Genomic DNA, 27,287 nt, shown 5'->3' on the forward strand with positions numbered 1-27,287 from the left:
TAACCAGTTGTTTAAGAAATAGCAGAACAAATGCTGAATTGTTAAAATTAATACTTGCTCTCTGTGTTCTTCCTCCTACAGGGTGTGGGGGGGTGGGGGAGGACAAGACAAAACAAAGCCAGAACCATGCATTGTTTCTTTCCTTCCTATTGAATAATATTCTAAATATGTATTCCTAGAGCCACCATACATTTTTGAGAGATTTCTGATCAACTGGTGCTATTATAATGAATATAAGCATTTCAAAGAACTTCTCTACTTTCGGCAGCCATACAGAGGCTAAAATGCAGTCCAAGAGACTTAGGTAAATGTTAGAGGACGTTTTAAACATGCAGAAGCCATTCTTAATTACAATACAACTTCTAGTAAGTTCATGATAGCAGAACGTATTGGCCAGTGGAGGCTTGAAACTGAGTGACAGATCCTCATTTGGCATAAATCCTAACTCATACCTGCAAAAGGTCTATATCATAGCTGTCTTATTACTTCCATGCCCTTTGTCAACCCAACTGCTGGGTCACTGACATATATTTAAACCTCTAAGTTCAATTTCGTGCACTTCTGGTACAATAAGTCCATGTAGACCCAGTAAATTAAGCTTCTAGCTCAGTGTCGTGGTGCAATCAAATCCCCACTTACATAGGTCTAATTAATAGATAAATAAATTACAAGAACTGAAAGGACATAGTGATTATCCCACCTGATCTTCTTCCTGTAATAGGCCTTAAGGATTTCTGGAGTTAATTGCTTCTTTCCCAAATATTTTTAAAATTTAACTCCTTATTTGATGATCAGTCTTCACACAGTTCCCTGTGGAAACGGGTAGAACTACTTAAGCTCAAATATTTACTAAGCCTTTTCTGACATTTCTTACCCTTCTCCCTTTTGGTTTTCCATAACGTCTTGGAGAATCATGATGCAAAGTTTAAGAAGATAATCATAACTTGAAGGACATTAAAAAAAATGCCAGAGGTAGGAACTCCACAACAGCCCCAGTAAAATGTATAATGTATCCTTTGCTTAGATAACCTAAGTGTTTAAAGTACACTTTCGAATTATGTATTCCCTCCTTTTCTCTAGTTCTTTTTTTTTTTTTTTTTTTTTTTGATTTAACTAGATACTTACAGACTGCTATGCAGTAAACCTTTTTGATGAGCTCTTGAAATCTCTTTTAGAAGGGCGTGTTTTCATTTCTTTGACCATTCTCAGGGTAATTCCCTGAGCTTTCTCCAATTATTCCATATCTTACATGGTTACAGACCCCAGAGCTGAGCATGGTGTTGCAGGTAGTGCTACAAGGCTGCTAAGTGTAGATAGAGGCAATGCAACTGCTCTACAGCTGCTTGACCTGTTTATATGTATGGTGGTCTAATTAGCCACTCTATTCCCTTTTACTTCACTTTCCTAATATTTTTGTTATCTGAAAACATTAATAGTTTTTTATGTTTTCTTCAGAGCTGCCAATAAAAGAAGTACTATTTGAGGGCAACTGTTTAAAGTAGACCATCTAGGCCACCTTATCTCCAACAATGGCCAGCAAAAAATATTTAATGAAAACTTACAAGGAATAGGATACATTTGAAATGATATATTTTTTTTCTTGGTTTGCTCACATTCTCATACTCCTGAGACTTTCAGAGTCTGCAATTACATCAGGCAGACAGCTTAGGAAAAAGAACGGATCCTGACTAGATGATACTGATAGCTGGTCTTTTACAGAAATATAATTCACAAGTACCTTCTTGAAGCTTGCCAATTAGACAACTTTTAATTCAAGTAATATGTGACTGTTTGATTTAATGTAACTGTAATTTGATTTTTAAATTTTTCATGTCATACCATACCTTTTCAAATCAAATTGAAATACATCTTATCTACTATATTTATGAGGTTTTAATTTTATCAGAGTTCTGATGTTAGATTGACAGGATCTGGTTTGCACAAAACCACAGTGATTGTAATTAAGTGTATTTCCCTCCTTTAATTTGGTTTTAATCTAGATCTGGATCAGCCTTCCCATTACTGTGTTTGTGATCAGTGTCAGACTGACAATGACTCAGGTCATTTCATCTAAGTAACCTCTGGAAATCTGCTTTTTTCCAAGACGTAAAGAAAATCAACTTTTATATCAAAGATAACTTAGTTTAATACTTGTGCATACTTGTGCATAATTATGTAGGTCTGCTGCTTAAATAAATATTTAGTAGTAGTAGCTCTCTTATTATCTTCTCGTGTTACTGGCACAAATGAAAGTATTGAAAGACCATCAGTTGTTAAGAATACATTTTTTTTTTTTTCCCCAGAAACAGAAATATTTACTGTATCCACATGTCCCTTGCACTTCTTTATCAATGTTTGTATTGTTTCCTGGTAGGAATAAGCCAGGACTGTGTTCATGTTTTTATTTTGCCACCAAAATCTTTCTTATCTGCCAAATCTCACAGGCTACAGATTTTTCCATTATCCTTTTCCTCCCCCATCAACCTTCTGCAATTGCTAATATCTGAGTTTTATTAATTACTATCAACTTTTATTCTGTGTTCATTTAATCTTTGCAGCCCCTTTCTCTAAACCAGGTTGTTTTTAATTTCTTTTCAGCTGTGGGCAGTAGAAACACCCCCATAACAGAGAGTAAGAGTTCAAAAAACTGTTGGATTAGATTTTGATGATAATTAGCTGTATGAATGTGGATTCTGCTAATATTGCATCAAAACAGTAGCATCGTTTTCTCCCTGTGATACCTCCAGGTGTTTTAACCTTTAAATTACTGGAACACATACAGAATAGTACTCTCAAGAAATCCTACATTACTTTGAGGGGTTTTTCAAAGGCATCACATACTAATTCAAAGCATATCACAGTGATTTTTTTTTTCAGTACCCTGGAAGCAAATTCACTCACTTAGAATTCAATGGATTAATCTTTTATGAAAACTAATTAACATTTTGCCACCTGACTGAGCAAGTCAATTCTATTACGGCACCTTCACCTTTAGTGGCAAGACAGAAGAAGAAATTATGTGGTGTTCTGCTGTATGGTCATATGAGAAATACATAAATAATGAAACTGTTGACACTAAGAATATATGTATGATATGTATATCATCTTTGCTTAAAAATCCCTCAAAAACACTCGCATGCTGTTTGTTGGATGGAACAATTTGCTTTATTTAACAGATGCTTTCAGGTAGGGAATTCATAACTAAAGTTTCTGATACTGTTTGTCTTTCTTATACAGACTGTGCACCTGGACAGAGACTGTGTTCTCACACTTTGCCATAATAGGCTTGGGAGTTGTTCAACATTTGAATGATATTTATCGATGAATAGGAACTACTATAATATCCTTTAGCATCACAAGTAACAAATCTGGCAAGACTCCAAGTGTCAAAGCATAATGATGTGCTTTGAAACAAAAGAGATCTTGTTTCCTATCGGTTACAAAATGGTGATAATGATGTGAGTTTTTCAGGTGAACAGAGTGAGGTTCAAGCTGTGGCATTCAGAACCACACTCTAGGTCTGAAGAGGTTGCAGGAAGAGAAAGCACCTCTATTTGAATACTGCATGGACTTTGTACTTCAATAAATAAAGCTACTCCAAATGTCAGAAGTATATCTGGTTAATAAAAAAAAAAAAAAAAAAAAAAAAAAAAAAAAGTCATATCTTCTAGAAAGAAATATTCCTTTACTGGAGACAGCAATTCACAATGTTGACAAAAATGTCATTGACATTTTAAGCATTTTTTGACAGATTCTTTTCATCTGGGTTTTCTACTCATCTTCAGCTTAATGCAGCTCTTCCTGGCAGAGTTTCCCTCTGTCTTTTTGTAAATTAAACCTGAATATATCAAGGCTGTGCAGAGGTTGAGCACAATGAAAGACTGTGAGGGAAGCAGCTAATGCAAAGTAATTTGGGGAGCAAAGCTTTGCTAGCTAAGAAAAAGATAAAAGGGAAAAGTGAGAAATGTTATTTTAGCCAAACCTATTTTTCTCTGTCCTTGATTTGAATCCAGCCGAATGCTACAGAACCTTAATAGATAATCAATATCTGCACTTCATTCCCTCAGTGCTTATAAATGGCTTACACTCTATTTCATGTCCTGAAACCCAAATCTGAAAGTTCAAGATGTGTGAATGATTCATAGATTTTGGGGACTGCTTATTGCTGGGGGAAGAAAGGGGATTCAGCAGTGATATGTATAGATTATTGTAGAATCAGTATGTCTTTTCCTCAAGGGTTAGCATTTATAAAAATAAAGTAGGATAGTGCAATATAGTCAGAAATGAAACCAGAAACTCTTCAGATATTTGGCCTAGAACAGACACTTTCAAAATCTTTCTAAGTGGTTTCCTGTGAACACTTGATCGCTCTATGTCTTTCTTTCCCACTGGAAACATAAACATTGCAATATGTATGATGCAGGGACTTCTGTGAAGCATGCATGCAATTTTAGGAAGGGTTAGTGATCTGTGGCAGGGTTGTAGATCATGGTTCCAATCCACTTACAGCTTCCACAGCACAAGGCTTTTTCAAGGGGAGAACAGATTTCATGAATAAAAACTAACACTTCTTAGTTTTCCTCCTGCATCTGCCACACCAGGGACTTCCTTGTGTCTGGACTGCAGGATGAAGATCTTAAAGTCCTGAACTAGGATAATCTCAGTGCTGCAAGGGAGAAAGAATCAGGCCTTCTGTTTGCAGTAGGAGTATATATTTGCATTTGCTCGTTCTCTTGAAGGCTGATGTGAATTTTCATCCCCTCAGCAACTGGCATTGGGTTGAGAGGTAGCAATAAAGCAGTAAAGTAACTTGTTATTTCTACAACCTATTGTGTTATCCCTTTAGAAAGGACTGTAGCAGGTCAGAAAACCACATTCCCATTCTTCATAAATTTTACATTATCAGAAATATTTTTATCTTGAGAAAGAGAGAAAGGCCAAGAATTTAAAGGTGTTCTTCAAAATCAAATTCTGAAGTATTTTGTTTCAGAGATGTTCCTGAAAATAAGTAAATAAATAGGTAAAAATCTGCTTCCCCAATTCTTGAGGTCTACTGACTCAAAGCGGACATATTTCTGGCCAATTGCATGGTGCTCCAACAGGACCAGATATCTGCTGTACTTTCAGGGTAACTGTTTCCCCAAGATGTAGTGGTCAGGGCAACAAGAGGCCACAGGGCCATTAGTAGCCAGGCTGAGCAATGGAAACGCGGTTCCTCATACTTCATTCTGGATGGGGGGACCAGGAGCCCATCCCAGATTTGCAGGCTCTGACCACTGCAGTAACAAGACTGGAAACAATACATTTCCCTCGCTGTTTATGAAGACAAGTTTCCTGAGCTAAAAATGTGGGCAGCAGCTCTGAGAGGCAAATAGCCCAGAAGTTTAAAACCCCTGGGGATCTGAGCTGTGAGCCAGTCCTTCAGCAAGATCTGAGCAGCTGGGTGGGTGAGCCAAGAAGACAGGAGGCAGAGAACTGCTGAGTTTTGTTTGCAGCCTTGTTCAAACCAGCACATTCTGCAAAACATTTCACTTTCAGTGGACTGGCATTTTCTGTCAGAAGTTGTTTTTTTCGAACATTTCTGACTATTACCAGTCAAATCATCATGGAATCCCAAGAGGCTCAGCAGCCCAGCTTGCTGCTTTGCAAGAGAGGTTTACGCATCTCGCGTGAATTGGTATGGCCTTTTTTGTTTGAACTTGTTACACTGCAGGTCCTCTGGGTACTATTTGTGCCTCCCTGGGGCTGCTCTGCCACATGCTATTTTTTACAAGACTTTGTACTAAAGCAATAACCTGTGCGTGCCTGCTTTGGGGATTTATGACCCATTTCGCACCTCTGACCACAGAGCTATGTGAAGAAGTTCATGTTTTTAACAGTTCTCCCCAGATAGTGAGAAGCTCCTCCAAGAGTTGGTGCTCTCAGAATAAAAAAAGTAGGTACTGCTGGAAGCTGAGCCAGGGCCAGCAGAGGGAGAAGTATTAAAGCAGTCAGGGAGAAAGTGGAGTTTTGTTTTCCAAATGAAGACTGACACATTCAAATTGCTGTTCACTTCAGACAAAAAGTAAAATAAAATGAAATGAAATAAAATTAACTCAGCCTTAGGTAAACTGGATGTTTTATGCCAGATCTTAAAACTGATTTCTGGCAGAAGACAGTATTCTCTGCCAGCCCCAAAACACACATCACATTAGTGCCAAAAGGGTAAACATGTTCCTTTTTGAGTTTCCTGCTTTTGTTTTGACTAAAAGAAGAACCATGGAGTGACCTACAGTTCAAGTTCTCTTCTCTTTCTCATCTATTTCTGAAGTTTTGTTTCCATTTTGAAGTGAAACATCAAAGTTTTTATCCCCCTTTTTAGCAGATAAGAGAATGAGCAAGAAAAATAAGAGATGTTGATATCTTCACACAAGACCTCTGAAAATAATGAATCCTTGTTTCGTCTGATCCAGATCCCTCACTCTGGAAAGTAGAAGTAGATTATGTCTATGTTTAACAGAGCTTCTAAATGTGTGATTTTTCCAGCTTTCTGCAGAAGATGCCATATTTCTCGCTTTTCTCAAGGAACAGATGCAGTGTGATACCATAGTTCCAAGGTGCCCTACTTGACTGCAATGTCTGGTTGGCCTCATATTTTTGTTTTTCTTGAATAAACCTCTGTAAAATTAATCTTAATAAAACCTGAATAGCCTGCTCTGCATCTGACAGTTAAAAATATTTAGGGCATACAAGGGACCTAGTTTCAGGTGTTAATGAGATTTAATACTGCCTTGATTCAGGATGAAGAGGGTCTGGAATTGATCTCATAGCTCTCAGTGGGGTATGTTAGCTGTTACATGACTCATCTCTGGACATTTTGACAACTCTTACTGATCAGTCCAGGAGCTTTCTGTTTGGAAGTAGAAAATCTGATACAATTTCACTGCTTTTAAAAGCAAACAAACAACATCCAGTCACTTACGAAAGGTTTCATTTGTGTTTCAGGTATGAACAAGGATGTACTCAGAAATATGAAAGATTGTCACAAATGAGAATTCTCAGCCACAGCTCTATCACAGAATAGAGATTCCGTTTGCTCTAAAGTACCATTCAGACCAACAAATGCCACTTACCATGATGAAAAAGACAGATATAGTTAGCAAGGAAGATGCTAGAAAGGTTGAACTCAAAAAAAAAAAAAAAAAAAAAAACATAAAAATAACCCACAAAATAATAATAAAAAAAATAACAAAAACAACAAAAACCCACCACCAAATGCCCACCATTCTGTTGCAATCCTGGAATAAAGAGAGCTAAGGAAACAATAGCTCTCCATGACTGCATAAGATGATTTCAGGGATCTTCAAAAAATTGTATATGTATCACTTGAAACCATCTTCAAGTATAGGGTGCACTGCACTATACATAATACACTAGATGAACAAACATTAAATACCACTGAATAGCACCAATTTCAGTAGAATCATTAAATATTGATGTTTCAACCGTGAAATATTTAAAAAGTGCACCACTTAATCATTTTAGTGCCATAAAATATTTTTGAAAACCCTGAAAAACAATGTGGATTCCTGGAAAAGGTATTCATATTTTAAGGAGTTGGATCAGATATTACTTTTGAATTTGTTTTCTGCTTGAGAAAGTAGGTAGCTGAGAAGAGGAAATAGTTGTGAATACTCTACATTAATAATTAAATAAACATACAACTTGCAGGGGAGTTAAAATCTGATTCCAAGACTGGTATTCATCCAGTGCAAGAACAAAAATACAGCATGGGATACATGAAAAGAGTATAATGGAACACTAATTTTAAATCAACAATGTATTCAAGAAATTAGTGATGTCTTCAAGAATAATGCACGGAGAAAGGGAAAATGAGTTGAAAGTACATTATTCAAATCACTCTGCTACTTCTGTCTTTGAACAATTAGACAGTGCTAATGTGTTTTTGACTATCTTTTGCAATCCCGGAATATACACTTAAAGATATTTTTATCACTTTTTTTTTTCTCATCAGGACTAGATTTTATTCTGGTAGTCTGTTTTGCATCATTCCTTTTTTTTTTTTTTTTTTTTTTTTTTTTCTTTTTCTCAATAGTTTTTTGATATAATAGGATATCTGTGTTGGGAAGCTAGTTTTGTATTTTGGTTTGAAGATGTTTATATATGGTAGTCATTTATATTTCCTTTAGATCTGAGCTCCACATTCATAAAGTAGCTGTTGAATTGACTGTACTGGTTACATACAGATTACTTGCATTTCTTAGCCTGGATGTTGCTAGTTCCACTATAGCACCATGAGACCCAGAGTTATACTTATTAGGTCCTCAGGCAGGACTTCAGGCACCTTCCTCTCTTCCCATAGCATGATGAATGACTAAATCTATCAGATAGGATGTAAAGCAATTGCCATGCCTGGGAGTCAGGGCCAGAAAGAAGATCATTTCCAGGTATCTTGGGTACAGCTTCAGGGAAGCTGCGAGGAGGTTCAAAAGATTTTAAACACTTTCTATAGAATACTGAGATGAATGAACCTGAGGGCATTTAAAGTGTGACGGCACCCTTTTTATACAGGATGTTGTTGTTTGGAAAAATGAAGAACACTCATTTGAAAGAAAAGGCAGATATTTACAGATGTAGGGGGAGTATTATCTGCAAGCAGAATCTTTGTTGCTGGCACTGTTAGCTTCCTCAGGTCATATTCCTCTGAGCCATTCATCATATCTATTTCTAGAGTCACTGCTGTGCTGCCTGGAAAAAAGTGAAAAGAAATCCCTCACATCATAATTAATATGTGAAAGTGTATTGGAAAATATTATAAATGCCAGTCAGGGCCCAGATATAATAAAAAAGGATCTACAGGTTAAAACACGGGCAGAAAATAGCATGCAAACTAAATTATCTGGAGAATAGTGTTTGAAATCCATGCTATTCAAGTGAAGACAGATAAATGAAAGAGAAGCAAGGCTGAAAGAATCCTAGGGGTGGCCGCAGAAAACAAATTAAATTACTTTGTAATGAAACACAATGGTATTAAGAATCAATGTGTTTGGAGGAAAAGGGAGAAGGAAAGGGTAAGTTGAATTTACAGATCAATCCTTGCCTGCTGCTGACTGGATAGCGCTTGTGAAACAGTAAGTCCCACCTTATTTTAAATTCTAAACCTGGGAATATCAGAAAAAGATCAGCAGACGGGAAAAAGAATACGTGGAGACATTTTAGTCACTTCAAATCTGTCAGTCCTCTTTCGCCATATGCAATCTTAAATCTATGCTTTGGTTAAATCTTCCTTTCTACAGATATCCCGGCATCCTGATGTTAAGTGTCTATCAGGACACAAAAACCCAGGGCCATCATTGCTGGGAGGCTGTAACACCGTTGGCAGTAAGAGTCTTCTTAAACAGTGATTTCTTCATTGTTCCCTGGCTGTTTTCCAGGTAATGGTGTGTGTAAGCCTTTGGCCACTGGAGCTTTCTCTGGAAGCTGTAATATTGCAAACGTTTCCAAGCTCCTTAACAAGGGAGTCCTCTTGCAAGAGGAGGCAAGCCTGGGCTTGCCCCCTGCTCCCAGAGCTCTTGCCCTGCCCCTGGGAAGCCCACCTTCAATGGGGAGTGTGGCCTTCTGCTGGAGGAGATCGGGTAGTTATGGCAGCTCTGTGGGCTTGCATGAAGTAATCACTGCTTCCCTTTATTACAAGAAGCTTCACTGAGGTTTAATCTCTGTGAAGTATTCTGAGGCCTTTGGGTGGTGATCTTCACAGGGAAAAATAATGATTGTTCTGTGCTTGCGATGCGCCAAATTATCTTCTGTGGCCTGCTACATAGCCTCCTGTGGTCTGTGATCGGGCTGCTCTGACATAGACACATTACCCAAAATGGAGTGGGGTGGACTGTGCAATACTGAAGCCGAATGGCATTATATAAATGGAGCAGGGAGGAAAAAGAGAAAGCCATTGGCACTGTGGTTAAACATGTCATGTAAGTAGCCCTGGGAGACAGAAGCACAGCACCATGTCAAGATAATTACAGCGGATGGTGCCTGCTGGTGTTGCCTTTATTGTTTATAAGAACACTGTCTGTTTGCGTTCATGTTCTTGTCTCTCAAGTTTGTTTCAGCATTCAAGTCCCTTTTAAAAATTAACATTAAAGAAGCCCAGAAAGGAAAAGTCACACTTGCATACACACATGCGCACACAAAATAAAATCTGACAGAATGTGATACGAGGAGTGTCAGCTCTTAGCTGTCAGTTTCCTGGCTTTTTGTCAGCTGCAATAAGACCTTAAGATAATTTAAAAATGTGAACTTCTAATCTCTACTTATGTGTGCCTGTGTCGTTCATGCTTGTATAAATAGGTTTTAGACTGAAAAGCAACACATTGCTTATGGCAGTGGTAAATAAACACAGAAAGATCTTTTCTAGAATGAGGATGCAAAGTCAGTTGACTTCCTAAAATATCAGGTATGCGTGACTGCCAAAAAGCAGGCTGTGGGTTGCACGTGGACATTCTCCCTTCCCCTGTGTCATTAAGCTGATGAGACTATTTATTCTAAGGAAGGACCACGCATATAAAGCAAGTTAATGTCATAAGTTAAAAGATATCAGGAAATAGAAGCAAAATTTATGTCGGTTTAAATCTGTCCTTGGTTACAGATATAGGACTTGAGCACTAAAGAGCTCTGACCAACCTTTAATGAACTCAAAGTGTCATTTTTCCATTTTTTTACAGAGCAATGGGTAGGCTTGCTGTCAGCTTTGTGACACAGAAGCTGACTTTTACAGGAGTGGTGATGACAGTGGCTAAGGAAAGAACAGTCATAACTCGCATGAGTTAAGCTACTGGCAGAGCTGAGAATGGAATTTGAGTCTCTTAATGCGCAGAATTATGGTCTGGTCTCTATCACCTGCTCACTTTACAGACAAAAATTATGTGCAATGGGAATAAAAATAAACGTTCGATTGCTGAAGCAGTGGTTTCTGCCAGTGGAGTTGTAGCACAAGGATATAGCTATAGCTCAGTTTGTAATAAGATGTTGAGGCCCACTGAAAAATTATACCATGTCCACCATCAAATGGTGGACTTGGCAGTACTAGGTTAAAAGTTGGACTAGACTATCTTAGAGGTTTTTTCCAATCTAAATGATTCTATGATTCTATCTTTGTTGATCAAGAATCACCCATTTATCATGGCTGCATCAGTGTTGGTGCAAATGAGCTTCACATGCTCAAGAACTCCACATTCTGGCAAAAGGGTTCAGTGGGCACAATCCATTAATTTTGCCAACAAGTGATCTCTGGTTAAGAACAGATTTCATCGTAGGTTGAGGAAAGTGCTGAGTGATGCTATAGGAACAGAGAACCTACTGCTGTTCTTCATGTAAATTCTACAAATCCCATATATTCCAGTTTGTGTAAATCAGAAATGTAGAGTTCTTGTGGGGTACTTGTCCAAGAGGAAAATGAGCATTTACAAAAGGAGCAAAACATTGAAGGAATCAACTCTAACGATCCAAGTGCTGCCCCTTAGCGTGAGCGTGGTTAAGTCTGCTTTAAATCTGAACCTTCAGAGTAAGACCTGTGAGCCTGCAGTGCCTAGCATAAATGCCTCAGCAGAGCTTCCTTGCTTGTTTCACCAATTCAGTGCGTGTGGTTTTATTTACTTCCAAAGGCCAGCCTACAGATTTATAAAAGCCTGCTATTCCCAGCTCCTGGGTTCAGGGGCCCTGTCTTCACACTTCTCCTGTGGAAAAGAAAACAGGTTGTGTGGGCAGGAAGACTGCAAGGATACTCCAGCAAGTCTCTAATCTACACAGTCAGAGAAAAATCAGTATGACGTATTTCAAGATGAAATGTAATCTGCCCCGCATTTTAGTCTGCATTGGAGAATCTTTAGATTTGCCTTTACATAGCTAACAGCACTGTAATTTTCAAAGTGGTAGCAGGCTTCAGTCACCCCTGACTCACTGTCAGACAAGTCTCAATAAAGAATTCATAATAAACGAAATTAATCTATTCCTTTCATATCCTTTTATTAACTGATGAGATCAGCTGACAGTTTGATCTTGAAATGCAAGTGTAACAAGAAATCCACTCTGGGATTTGCATGTTGTCATAATAATTGGGAAGGAGATTATATATCCAAAGGATTAAAAGATTTGGTAATAGTTTAGTTAAGTACAAGAGATGTTACCTGGAAAGTGATGAAGACAGTCAATACCCTGAGGGGAAGGGAGGTAGGAAGATGAGAAAGAGCTTTCAGTCCCTTTTATTTTCATTCGTCTGGAGTTAATAATGATCTGAAAGAAAATTGCCTTGAATTAGTGCATTCCACACTGCTGGCTCTGAAGCTTTTTACCCCTAGGATGTGGGATCACTTGTGCAGAGCTCAAACCATCCAAAACATTTAGTCTAAGTATTAAAAAATAAAAAATTAAAAAAAAAAGTCCCCTTAATGAAGAAAGGTGTGGAGAAGTAATGTTTATCTTCCATTACACAGTATTAGCCAGACAAGTTCTTCACAGATGGCAAGGCAGAAAGGAATCTAACTGAACTCCAGATATTTTGATGTTTTTTATAATATTGTTACAAATCAAGATTATGGGACAACACTCATAGACAGCCCAGGTCCCAGATAAAGTATTCTGTTAAATAGTTTTGTCTTGACTTTGACTTTGGCCTCCACTATGAACTTAGAGACTTCTAGTCTTTAAAGAAGAAACTATAATTTGGCAAATGAAATTCTAGCCATAATTATATCTCCAAATGTTTCACTCCAAGAGGAGAATCAGTATTAATGATTAGAAGCGTTTCATTGATTTTACTGTGAAAAGCCAAACAGAGTTCAGACAGGGATGGGAAGATTAGTAAAGCATTGATTAAATGTTTCAGCAACAAGCAGTGGATGGAGTTTACACCTTTATCTGTTCTGAGCTGTTTCATTTCAAAAGCAGTATAAAATCGAAATAATTGGTGCACACCATCCTTTAAATTTATGGGTTGAGTTACAAGCCTCACCAGAGCAATCTACATAATGTTCTGACCTTGTGTTTCTTTGGCTGTTCTCGTGTTTGTTACTTAGACTTTTCTTTCTTTCATCACTGTTGAAGTCTTCACCCCACTACGTCTTTCATTATATGGATCAATTACATTGCTTTCAATGGATGATCAGTCATTTCCCTTCATCTTTGAAATAGATGATTATTAGACTTTCTGAGGATAAAAATAATTTCTAGGCTTTCATTTATATATAAAATTTCCATTTTGTCTTGAAACAATATACTGCAAGTTATGAATTTAGTGCAAGGGAATTTGGCATTGATGAAAGATACTCAACTAATATCTTTATTTCTTTCTCCAGTGTTAGCAATTGCATGGCATACTTTTCTTATAAATTTCACTGATATATTTTTTGTTTGGATGCAGGATGTACAAGAAGACTTCAAGCTTACTCAGTATATTGGTATTAAGAGGTCACACGTGAAAGAGGAACCCTATTTTTCATGGTGTTATCTTCACACAAACAGATAGGAAAAGACAATGCTTACCTTAAAGACATAATGGCAGGTAATGTCTGGGAAGTACAAGGTCACAGAACAACCATTACCGTACTCTAAATCCTTATACCCTGTTCTGGGTCCTTGTGCCCTATTCTGTTTTCTTGGCCAGTGTTTTAACTACAGGATGCACAGTACTCCTTCTCTGGAACTCAAATACTTTAAAGTTGATAGCACTGCTCTCTCATCACACAGACTACTTGCCTCTTTTATTACCTTTGAGTACCATTTCCTTGAAGATGTTCAGAAAAGCTGATAATGCTATCAGTCTGCAGTGACTGTTATTAGCCGCTTCAGCTGCATGTAGGAAAGAAATCCATGGAACAAAATAGAGCTGTGCCTGCTTTCTCAGTTGCTGCGTTCAGAATACTGATAACCTGTGTAAATATAACTTGCTAATTGCAATGTTGATCTCGCTTTGTTTGCTTGGTAACCGAGGAGTTGATAACCTACATTCTGACAGATGTTTTTGAGACTTCATTTTCTTATATTAACAGCCAACCATGGCTAAAATTCCAAAAAGACAGTACTCTGTAAAACTGTCCTCCCTTCCTTCAAGTAATCTGAGGATATCTTATGCATTATAGGTTAAGGCAAACCTTGCACAAATGAGTGCCAGTTGTTGGATTGCCGTGCCATTTGATATTGCAGACCTACACATTTAGAACTGAGATGGAAAATTATCCAAATCTCTGGATAAGGGAGAGGGGGGCTTGCAGTTTCTCTCCTCTAATAAAGCTGTCAAAATAAGAACAAGTAGCACAGAATGGCAAGCTATGCTACCAGGTGTTGCCTCTCTGGTTTTGGATTACCAATTCCAAATAATATTAGCTATATAGCACATTAGACTGATACAGAATTAAACTCTCCACTGTCATAATGTTAAGATTAAAGAATCATTAATAATTATGACAGAAAAATGAGAGCAACCCCCAGTTATTTATATTTTCATCTGGCTTTCTTTGTCCTGATCTCCTTGATTAGTGGATCAAGGAGACAAGGACAGTCCTTTGCTGTGTCATGGAAATGACTCTATGTTCTCTAAGGTAGGAACTACCAGCCCAATCTGTCACTGGTCCTGATGACATTGTATGATCTGAGAATCTGATGGAGGGAATTATTTATAACTGCCTAGAATACTTTACAGTACTATAAAGTAGATGATTAATTTACTACTGAAAAGGTTGAGCATTGCTGTAAAAACAGCAGTGTGCTGGACTTAGTAACATATTGTAAATATTTTACTAGACCTCCATCTACTCCATCTAGAATGATTCCTGAGTACCTCACAATTTTTAATGTGCTATCTTCACGTCTCACCTTCTAAGAGATATGGCACTGTACGATAATATTCATTTTACAAAAGGGAGTAGGGTCTCAGGAAGAATAAATGGCCTGCATAAAATCACAATGAAATTTAATGGTTAAGAGTAAGATTGGCTCCTGATGTTCACAATGTCAGGCTAATTATTTGGACATTTCTGTATGTAAAATAAAAAGGTATAGTGTTTTGATTTGACTATTCAAAAGATATTCAGCATTTTCACACCTAATGTTTGGATGTGATGTGTTTTTGGACCTTTCTAATAAGTTTTCATATGTTAATTAAAAGAGTGGAACTACAGCTTCTAGACTCCCAGCAGATTTTGCCATAAGATGATGTTCAATGATCTCCAAAATCCACCCTAAAATTGAATGAAAGCCTGTCTTTCCAGACTGTGCAAACTCAGTGCAGTTACACTAAGTACTGGAAGGCCACTATTAGGTCTGCCCAGACCCTTCTCTTCTCCAGACTGAACGACCCCAACTCCCTCAGCCTGTCTTTAGAGGAGAGGTGCTCCATCCCTCTGACTATCTTGTGGCCCAACTCTGGACTCACTCTGATAGGAAGGAAGGAAGGAAGGATGGACGGATGAACGGGCGGACTTGTACAATAACACAGAACAGATCTTGAAAAAATTGTCAACATGGTTAGTTTAGTTGACTCTTCAGGAGTCAGGTACTCTGTCAGCCTCGTATAATATACTTTCATTAATCCAGCTGCCACAAGTAATATTGTCACAACACCGCGAAGTGTCTGATGTCCTCTAAAGGAAGCTGCAATTTGGCCTAATTGAAACCTTTGTAATAGTTATGTGTGGAAGGTTCTGTCCTCTCAGAAGGACTTCTAGGAATTGACATAGAGTGAATTATGACATTCCAATCATACAAAAACCAATGCACAAAGCCTTTGAAGAACTGCAACATACACTGGCTTTGAAGTCTGGTCACGTGTGATGGACAAGAAGACAGCAAACATGGCCTGCTTTGCAATTGCCTTTTAAAAAACACAGAGTGAAAGTACAAAAAAACAATCTTCCTTATTTATACCCTTGTCTTTTAGCACTTTGACTTTGGTGGACAAATCCCAGTTGGTGGTGGTGTTTTGTGTGTGTGTTTATGTTTTGTAATTCAGCATTGCAAAGTATTTTTTTTTCTGCTTTCAGTGTCTTTCTCCAAAGGCTTTGAAAATTTAGTGCACAGGATGTCTTTTTGCCATTTCAGCAATGCTGTCTAGTCATTCCTCTCCCAGAAACCTAATGTGTCCCAGTGCAGTTTATGGAGGGTAAAGGTATCTTCTAGTTCCGTACAAAATATCATCGTTAATTGCTTTCAAATGTTAGGACCTCTGATATTTAAAGGGACATTGACAAACTGCTTGATTTCTTGTGTTGTACTGCAAACTAATCTGCTAGCTAGGTTGTTTACAGCTGAGTATACCAGAAGCTGCCTTCTTGATTGCCATCCATTTGAAATCATCTTATCCCTCTAGTTTCCTCCAACCGGTTTCTTAGTCTGAAGTTTGTTGACTTCTATTGAAGCTGAGGATGCCAGGAGAAGAATTTATTTCCTTAATTCCTGTTAATAACTTGGTGAACTCTCCCAGTCAAGATCATTTTAGGTGCCTCACTGTGCAATGCAGAGCTTAAAGATCCTGACATGTTGCCACTATATAAATTCATTTGGATCCTTGGAGGACAACTGATGATTGAACAGTTTGTATTGAATGTACAGCCCAGTGGAAATACCTCCTTGCAGTTTTTAGAGGCTATCCTAGCACACCTGAAACTCTGATTTGAATGTGTAAGAATGAGGGGAATCAGCAGGAAAGGCAAGTATGGAAAAGTGAGGGGCTGACTGAATTCCAACTTTTGATGGAACTGTCTTGGCCAAACACAGCATAGACAGAGATGAATAACTATGAGAGAAAAGACTACAGGACAGAGCACAGACCTGCTTTGCCTTTTATATATGTTAAAGCAAAACAGCAGCAAGTCTACTGATGTCAATAATTTCTTTTGGCATCAAATCAGTTATGGGACCAACTACAAGCTAAAGAAATAGCTAATAGATAAAGCTAAATATACAAAATGCTCTTTCTCTTAAGTAAATCTCAGCACATTCAAGCTTTTTCTAAAATTATTCATCACTTTGGAGAAACAGATTTTAAACATCGAGAAATTTGAAACTTTCAGTCTATACCAGCCTATGCATCAGCCTGTTTGTGGTATAGTTTAGCTGAAAGGACAACATGGGCCCAGCTGACCTAGCCATTGGAGGGAGTCACCTATGTTGTGTTCCCACTGCCCATAGGAATAAGAACTATTGTAAGCTAGATAACCAGAGGATTTATTTCAGAAACAAGCCAAAGGTGAGAATCAACAGAATTTTGTACCTTAACATCTTTAAGGACCTAGCCAATTATTAGCTAATTTGCATGCCCAAATGCCTCTTCGCTAGGACACAGTGTTGTTTTTTTTTTTAATGCATAATCAACTTATAAATGAAAGCACAGAACTCACAAAATGCTTAGATAGGTTAAAGTTGATACAGGCAAAGGAGAAACTGATGAGTAACTACAGACATGAGAGGTGCTTTGAGGGAAAGGGATTTCATTGTATAATTTACAGTCAGGAGAATGAAAAGAGAAGCTAAAAAGCTGTGAGAACCGCTTGGCTAAATTCCTGTTAAAAACTTTGAAACTATATTCCCCATAATCTTATGGAAAAACAAAACCAACCTAACCATTTAACAGATGATCCCCTTTGCTATAAAAAGCTGCCAGCTTGTATCATTTTGGCTCACGTACTTGGCTTGGAGATAGGAACAGCTGGAGCAAAGCAAAAGGAAAAACCCCAAAGTACTCTCTTCTTTGCTTTGCTCACAGGCACTGAGCTTTAATTAACTTCATCATCCTCTTATTAAAATCAAACTCTTCTAATGGGGCTCCCCCTTTTCCCTAGTCTTTCTATTCATGCTGCATTGATAGCAAAGAACTTCTCTCTTGGAGGCTGAAATTATCTGGATATCTCTCAAGACATTCACAACACCCTTCAGATTAAGATTGTCTCTGAGAAAGCCAATACTAAGATCCCACCAGAGAAAGAAGCAAAGACTTAAAAATTCTCTTGAATGGGAATGATATTCTTCATCTTGAAGTAATCTTCCTCTGTTAATTATATGGGAACATTATTGACAACAGACCAATGAATGGTGTTATGGGAGTGCAGAAGAGCTCCAGAGACAAAACCAAAGCAGAGTTTTCTCTCCATCAGTATCTTTATGTTCTGCAAAAGGAAGAACCGTTCCTTGCAGACTGTGCTAGTGATCTGCTCACACTGACCTCAGGAATACCTTCAGGTAATATGTACTACCGTTCCTTACTTTATTGCTCTTGGATTGAGGGCACATGAAAGAGACCCTTGGATATTCATATCTCTACCTTAACATCTGAACAAGAACTGACAGATATTAAAGGACATTATGAGCACCATTGATTATTTGCACAGGGATTTGTACTGACAGTGTAAGCCCTCATATTCTAAATTGGCACACAAGCTCACAAACATCCTTTAGGGTGATAAGCTCAGTGGATATGCATATTGCTTGATAACAAGATAACACAAAAAGAAACTAGTCACATTTGGTTTCTTATTTATTGCTTGGAATTTATTCTTTCAATTCCCTCTATTCATTTTTAATGCCTGAATAAAAGTCTACTCTCCACAGCTCCAAGTAAATATTGTTTGTTCTCCTCCTGTGCTTCCCCATCTTCCCCTTTAGTCTTTGCTTTATTTAGGAAAAAACAGCATTTCAGCTCTAAAATGAGTCTTGTATCCCAGCCATAGGTTCTGCTAAGTCTGTGCACTTTGCTAGCTTCCACACATGCCTACCTGAGCATTAGTTGCTCTCTAGCTGGGATTAATATGTGGTATCAGGATTAAAAAGGAAACCCTCACCTTTCCTTGGTGATGCTTTCTCTATGGATACCTCATGTCTGACTGTGTCCTCATGATGCTAATCTGATAAACCACGACCTTTAAAAATGAGCTTTGAGATAATTCTACAGTGGATAAGAATTTAAATGAGAAAAGGCCATTCTGATTTTAAAGCTGTCAGTGTAAAAAACAACAAAACGTACGAAGGATGACTGTAGAAAGAAGGGTCTTGGGCTGAAAATTTCTGACATCCTCTCATGTGCAAATATATTTAGGTAGCTTGGATGGGCCACTCCCTGTGCATTTTCTATATTCTAAATATGTATGCAGAAACATCAGAGAAATTGTTAGAGAATAGGCACCCACTCCTCTGCCTATAAAGCCAGGTGCCTTCATTATCTGATCCAAGCTCTTCAGCATCATTGACTCAAGGGACATCTGTGAGTATTCAGCACTTTGGGGGAAAAAAAATTACACCATTTATGTTTGCATTCATTCTCCCCACACATATCTGTACCTGCTTTATTTTGATGCACTGTGTATTACCCAACTGTTAAGAATCACTGTGTCAGTTCCAGTCACGCTGTGATCCTTGGTGAACATGGGAGGTGCTGTGAAGCTCATGTCTTACTTGATTATAAATACCTCATGCTTAAGACTGATCCCATATGTTTTGGTGCTGTCTGACCCACTTGCTTCCAGAGATGTCTCAACTGGCTGACAGCACTGTTTATTTCCGTATTTGCCAGTCACATTCTCAAGCCACTTTCCTTTTTAACTTGCACGCCCTACTGTTTGTTTGCTGATTTTTGAATGAGTAAGTGCGCTATGCTCCTTTTGTACCAACCAATCCATCACATTCCAATATGAAATTAAAGTGATCACACCTCCTTTTTAATAACTGTTATTTTGCCATAGAATAAATTAAGATTTCAGTTTTGTAGGAATTTTAAGAGAATGGAGCAACATATCTCCCACTTTAGGTCGAAAGAGTAATGGAGACTGATTACTTTTCCAGTTTGGACCACATTTCAAAGGTTTTAGTAGCTGTAAACTAGAGTTAGACCTATACTGCTCTGGTTCATTGCATATCATTAAAATCATGTGCATTTGACAAATTATATAAAAACTATATAAAAACAAATAACATCAGATAACAATTATTTGAATATTTGTTAAATAACCTAAAAGAAGTTTAGATCCACGTTTTGGAAGCAACTCTTCTGAAAGTCTCAGAATATATAGAAGCTTATTCTTGATGGCAGCCTACAGAATTTTGGCATATGTCTATAGAAACACAATGCTTACAGACGTGTTACATTTGTTAGGAATTCTTCTTGAAGAATTACATATCATCCAGTACATACCATTAGGAAATGATTACTTGGACTACAGAAGATGATCAGTTGTTTATTAACTTGGAAGATAAAAACCATATATTTTCATTATTTTTTTTTCTGCAATCTCTTCCTGTTTTGGCTCAGTTCTTTTTGTATTGGGGATGTCAGAAAGGCTCTTCAGACTGTGGAGGAGACATTCTGTGCAGAATGGAGATGATGGCTGTATGAATGTAAGCAATGGGCTTAGAATCACAATAGGCTAAGCTTGTAATTTGGACCTGACTATAAGGCCCTCCAAAAATTAAATGAGCACATAGTCTTCACAAAATTAGAATTTGCATTTCAATGGAAATTCCAATTTTTCAATGATATTTCCCTGATTTGCATAAATTATGAATTATGAAGTGATAACATTTAGCAAAAAATATTCTTTTTAAACTTCAAAAAGTCTGTATTAAAGCACGTTAACAACCAAATCATAATAGTTTGTATTTTGGAAGTAACATGTATTTTAAACATATTCACTTCTGTCCAAAAAAATGTCAGAAGAGAACCAAGTTAGAAAATCAAAATGAGACACCACATTTTTACATCAAATCACTTTAAAATGCTTACTACAGAAAGAATTCAATCAAAAATCAACACATTCTAGAACAGACAAGATAGTATTTTATCAGTGAAATATGATTGAACTGTTTCTGATTAACAGTAGTATGCAGTTTCACTTCAGTTACAAGAGCAAGGTGATTTAGTGCAATTTTGCTCTTGTAGAACAAAATATTCTCTACCCTATTAAAAAAAAGGGAGGGGGGGATAAGGGGGCATTACGGGTTCTGGAAGTGAAGAGAGCAGTTTTGCAGACTCTGTCAAAAACTTCTGTAACAACTCACGTAGTACCTGATTTCTGGAAATATCATGGACTGAGTTTGTTAATGTTTGCAAAGCAAATTGAGAGACCAAGCAAAAATCCCCTTCCAAGTACTGAGTTCTAAGTATTTAGAAAACCTGAGTCAAAGTTAAAGTTGAGAGTTGAGGTTAGAGGAGAATGGAGAATAAACAATGTCATGAATAAAATTTTCAGAGTAAATGCACAGTTTAGTTTCAGGATAAGTGGAGGAAATTGAAATAAGCTGTAGGATTAAGTAGTTGCTATAAGGAATTATATTTGTGTTGTGAACACTTTTAATCTTTTCTCCTTTTACTACTGAAAAAAAAAAAAAAGTCTTTCTTAGCAATGTACTGTAATAATCTTTTACCTTGTGAACTAGCTGCTTGGAAAGGGCAGTACTCATCACAGGACTGAAGCTTGTGCACCCGACAGAACTGGGAGGGCTGTTGTTTCAGATACAAACTCTGTTGACTGTGGTTGGAGACTTAGGCAGAGACTGCCCTTAAGCACTTTGAACCCTCCTATCTAGGTTCCAGTGCCACAAAGTCTCGTTCCTGAAAATTACCATACTGAGACATTCATAGCTAGGCTGACACTAACTCATGCTTTGGCACAACTGCATGGTGATGGAAGGTTGTGCTGGTTCTCTTACACTTTAATTTCCCCTACGCTAAACTAGTCAAGGAAAGGAAATCCCCATTCCTGGAAATTAGTTTCTGGTTTAGGAATCAGCTGGTGTAGTATGTGGGTAGAGAGTCACAGAATTTATGCTCCTGAATGCTTCACAGTTTTGGAAATTACCACAGGTCAGCCTATCCCTCTCTTTCTTTACGTGATAAGAATTTGCCAGTATGGGGAATCTTTATCAGCTCTTTTCAGTTGCACCTAACACCTTTGTGTTCTGTTTGGATTGTAGACCCCAAGAATCTTGTCAGGTATGGATAGGAAACCTAGTCTATGTCTATACCATAAGTGAAGGTGTGATTGCACAGTGGGTAGGAGCTTCCACTTCATTTTAACCTGACTCTCAGAAGGTGTACAACTGCTGTCCCTCCTGGGACAGCCAGCTTTAAACATTTAGCAGTTCAGCTATTGAATCATTTCACTTACAGCATCATCATTTTGATTCTAAGTGATTTTTTTCTTTGACAATACAATTTGAATACCTTTTTAGGGCTGACTGCTTCTTAATGAACAAAATAAATGTTCTAGAGCTTTAAAAGTCGTGAGGCCAACAATTTTCTTTTTTTTTTTTTTTTTTTTTTTTTTTTGTTTAAAGTGTGGAAGTGTGGGTGTATTACTGAAAGCAATTCATTCTTTGCATTTAGCACAAAATGAGCTGATTTGATTTGTTTCTATTGCCACATGCTACAGGCAAAGAATAAAATTGAAAGAAAGGAACATATTGTGCCTGGGATGGAAGAATGTATTTAAATAAGAGGCAGACCCCTAATTTGATCAGGGCTGGCATTATTCCAAGTGGGTGTTATCTCAAAAATTGGAAGTTATCATGGTTTTCTTCTTGTTACATTCTTCAAAAGAAAATAGAAGAAAAGAACAACAACAATAATTTTACCATCTAAATGCAAATTTATTTTGTTGTTTGTTTGTGGGTTGGTTTTTTTTTTGTTTTGCTTTGTTTTGTTTTGTTTCATTTCATCTTGTTTTGCTTTCACTCAAGGGCTACTGTGGTACATTTCCTAGATATGTGGTCTAGGAAATGTCAGTCCAATTAAAATTTTAATTCTAAAACTATCCAGTTCTGTTGAGGGAAAGAAGTGTTTCTAGAAGACCCACACAACAACAAATGACGACTCTTATCTGATATAAAACCCCATGAAACAGGACTCTGCTGGATTGTATGGCACTTTCCCCATACCCAACTGAAACCTGTGATTTCTTTACAGCTCTAAAGCCCCATGATCTGGGATTGTGAAAGAGGCAAAGGGGCTTGGAAAGTTAAAATAATTCTACTTACTTGGCTGAATTTTTAAAACACTCATTGACTTGTGCTTGGACAAGAACACTTGACTAGACTTAAAACTAGTGGAACAAATGTGGTGACAGGCAGGATTATTCCAAGAATCACTGTGAGCAACAACTCAAAATCTGTGAGGCATGAAGAGGGCTGAAAGCTGCTCTTTCTTTGGAGCTTTATTGTTTTGACTTACTCTGTTGAAAGGTCTAGCTTATCCCTTTTAATCCCCTATTATTGTTAAAACTATTATTATGACAGTAATGTCTTAAGTGTGGACAAGGCACACAGGAATGTATGGTTTATGGCTCAAAAATCTTACAAGTGTGAATACACTGTTGTGTACCAACTCAATAAACCTCAATCTTAGTGCTATATATTGGGCTTATGTGGAAAGGCTTTGGTAGCAGGAGGGCTGCAGGGGTGGCTTCTGTGAGAAGAGTTCTGCAGCTGCCCCATGTTAGATAAGGGCCAGTTTCATCTGGCTCCAAAAGGACCTGCTGCTGGCCAGAGCCAAGCCAATAAGCAGTGTTTGTGCCTCTGTGAGAGCAGATTTAAGAAAGGGAAAACAAAATAAAACAAAACACCTGCTGCAAAACATCTGCTGGGAGAACGAGGAGTCAGAACTAGCCCTGCAGACCCAGGTGAGTGCAGCAGGAGGGCAGGAGGTGCTCCAGGCACAGAACAGCAGTTCCCCTGCGGCCTGTGGAGAGGCCCATGGTGGAGCAGGCTGTCCCCCTGCAGCCCATAGGTCCCACATGGAGCAGATCTCCATGCTGCAGCTTGTGGAGGAGCCCCCGTTGGAGCAGGTGGATGTGGCCTGGAGGAGGCTGCGGCCCATGGAGAGCCCCCACAGGAGCAGGCCCCGGGCTGGAGCTGCAGCCTGTGGAGAGGAGCCCACGCAGGAGCAGGGGGTCTGGGGGGAACTACCGCCTATGGGGGACCCATGCTGGAGCAGTTTGCTCCTGGGGGATGGACCCTGTGGTGCAGAGCCATATTGGAGCAGTTTATAGAAACAATACCGGTTGTTGAGCGTACTGCTGTTTTCTGATCTGGGGTACTTGATTTACTGCTTCAGTAACAGTAAGAAATTTAATGTTAGATCAAAACCAAAAGTTTTCTAGAGTTTTAGAAGCTGGATGCCAGCTGGATTTCCCTGACTGCTAATCCAGACCTGAGCAAAATTGACAGAATTTGAGGAGCTGGGCTAGTGAAGATAACTTTGCACCTTTCAGAGCAAACCCAACCATTTCTCAGATCCTCAGACAAGATTCACCAATATTAAACTCCTGAACTGCAAATGAATACATCTCATGCTAGAGTTTCTGAACCTCTCTGTGACTGGACCTTTTGCAAGGTGGTGAGTTGCTCTCTAAAGTCATCTTTTGCTTCTTGGTCCTTTCCTCCCTTTTCCTCTCCTTCTCTGCCTTTTTTTTTCTTTTTTTTTCTTTTTTTTTTTTTTTTTTTTTACTCCAAAGCAGTATAAAGGCATTACAATTTTCTTGAAGACAGCCTACTTTGGATTCATCCCACTTTTCCCACTTTTGAATAAGTTCTTTGACTATCTTTTTTTTTTTTTTTTTTTTTAAGACACTTTCAACATCATTATACATCCTTTAGAGACACACAAGTTGTAAAAAGTTACATAATCTAGAAACTCTTCACTCAGTTTGATGACATCCTCTCTCATCAGTTTCAACCTTTCCAGATGTTTTCCCTTTCCTTCTACTTAAAAAATAGGAAGTACTTAAAAGCCTGTGTTTTCCAATTTAGATTTCCGTTATTGTTTGTACTGTCAATTTTCAGCCAATAAAACATTCCACAGGGACTTTTCAAGGTTTCTTATGCTGAAAATAAATAATCTCAAACTCACATTTAAAATTCATTCTAATTTTGTTTACCAAAATATTCATAAAGTGCACAAAGGCTCTCTCAAGCACACAAGCTCTACTCTGAAAGGACAAAGGATCATTCAAACCTACTTTCTAACAGTTTGAATCTAGACTAGAAGAGACCAGAATGGAGAGCTGACAGCATAGGAAACTTCGATGAACTATAGCTCTCCACTTCTACTTATGAAGTTTATGGTTTATTTAGCCATTTTTCTTTGGTTAGTTGAACATTTCTGAATTTATTGTAGAGGCATGCCCGCATATAATTTTATCCAATGCAAGTTTTAGTTATATATTTTTAATAGTGGGTCAGAACATAAATAAAATCAGCTACGTAACATCCATTGTCTCTTTTTTTCAAGCCATTGATGTTTTCCCCATTTCCACATCTCTTTTGCTGATTTCAGGAAAGATTTAATACATTTATCATTGAAAGAATACGAGAACTTTAGAAGAAGGAGAGAGATGTATGACCTATATAAAAAATCACTGGAAAACACTCATTTTGCATCTTCTTTATATTCAAATGCAACCAGAACTCAAGATGAAGCTATTCCAAATGATCAAATCTTTGTATGAAAAGAGTGCTCTTTGCATATGGTGTTAAATCACAGTTAGTATGCCAACTCATTTTCTGCCTGCCTAGCCTAATCTTTGGTCATCACAGTGGCCATTAACAGAGATTCAATATAAAATTAAGTAATTTCCCAGAAATCAATTTCCTAGAAACCTCAGATATCAGCAAACTACACAGAAAAGAAGCAAAAAGCAAGCGAGAATACAGGAAAGAGTAGAGTTCTAGAAAGGGAGATGTCTTTTGATTGAATTTGTTGTTGTTAATAACAGCATTCTGAAATACCATGAGGTTCACCTTTGTTTTTCTGTCTTTGTTTTATATTAGGAGACATACAACAGAAGAACACATATAAACAAAAAACAAGTTGTGAAGAAGGTGACATCCTGGTCAAGTAATGATCTGTAACTACACAATGGAAAAGAGATAGAGTTTGCACAAGTTTCTTAATCATATATAAATCAATCCAATAAATTCCCTAATCCTAACCTTCCTTAGCTTTCAGTATTTCAGGCACTGTTCCCAACGGAGCTCTTCCAATGCCCCTCAGTTCCACATTGTCCTGTGATAAGATATCTCGTTTGTGTTCACCAATGCTGACAACAGCCTTGTTAGAGAATATTAGGAAATGCCCAGCATTGGTTTTGTCTGTCTGTCTGAAGACACAAAAATCTGTGTTGTTCCAGGCCTCCACTTTCTCTGGGACAATGTTTGGTATAAAACTTTGATTATATTCCCAGTTTTTCTGTAAAACAGCTCTACCAGATATTTTCCTGAACTATAAAGAAGAGCTCCATTGTTCATCCTCAAACCCTCTCTGTTTTACTGGAGCCAGATATTAACTTTTCTGAGTGTTGGGCAGATTTGTTTAAAGAGCTTTTGGATCCCATCTCTTTTCCACGCTGCATATCGCTGGAACATGTGACAGCTCAGTTACAGCATGTGGTCTCTTTATCCGTGCTGCCCCCTGATGCCTGTGTGTGGTAACTACTCTATAGTGTCTAATCAGACAACCCGTTAACTAATAAAACTCCCCAATAATTTCCAGAATTACAGAAGCAGCTGCACAGCTGGCTGACTGTTCTTAATCACCTATTGTAGCAGTTATGCATATATTGCAGACAAGTAATGACTGGGCTGCAACTTGGCTTATAGAATACCACCCACGTTCAAATGAAGATTTTATGCAATCTCTGCCTTTAATGACAGTTTATATATATATATAATTAATATATATATATATACTTTCTATATTTAGTACCTAATAGACTGAAATATCTTCAGTCTGCTATTGATTTCCAAGGTGAAGCAGCCAGCCAAATCAGATGAGAGCAATTTGCCAGCTGCTGTTGAGTGATAAATATTAGTCCCCAAATGTCATGTTTCTTTGCATGGTTCCCTGGAAGAAGATGTCAATATTTTCATCAGGAGACTGGTTCTAAATACCCTTCAGTGGTAAGGGTTTCCCTGGGGTATTCAGCACCTGTGAACAACAATTAAGCAGCCCCACCAGAGGGTGTGTCCAGTGATTATCCAGGCAAGATGAAGAGCCATTTTCTTCTAGCTTGTAGGTGAGGAATTTGCTTGGCTTGTTAGCCTGTGGTAACTTAGATGAGGGAAAATTCTCTGGGTAGAAATGAGAAGGAAAACTCAATGCCATATGAGAATCGAGACTTATTTTTCCTGCCACGAACCACTGATTTAAACAGTACTCTAGGCATGCAACTTGAATTATGATACTACAGGTGTGACAGAAGATTTATATTTGTTTATCAATCATTTAAAAATGCTGCTCAGTGTCTGATGAAGGT

The 27,287-nt window shown here is 37.9% G+C and overlaps 1 long non-coding RNA gene across 1 annotated transcript in view; it reads right to left on the reverse strand.

Annotated features, from left to right (window-relative positions):
• The window catches only part of LOC137853813 (uncharacterized), a 39,203-nt gene extending 17,673 nt beyond the window's left edge, over positions 1–21,530 (reverse strand). Inside the window, exons 1-2 of the long non-coding RNA XR_011094727.1 lie at positions 21,403–21,530; positions 12,186–12,291 (exon numbers count right to left, since the gene is read on the reverse strand). This is a non-coding gene — a long non-coding RNA (uncharacterized lncRNA). The remainder of the gene's footprint in view (positions 1–12,185; positions 12,292–21,402) is intronic.
• Positions 21,531–27,287: the final 5,757 nt, after the last annotated feature.

Source organism: Anas acuta, chromosome 3 (genome assembly GCF_963932015.1).
Source record: "Anas acuta chromosome 3, bAnaAcu1.1, whole genome shotgun sequence".
In the NCBI taxonomy this organism is placed as follows: domain Eukaryota; kingdom Metazoa; phylum Chordata; class Aves; order Anseriformes; family Anatidae; genus Anas; species Anas acuta.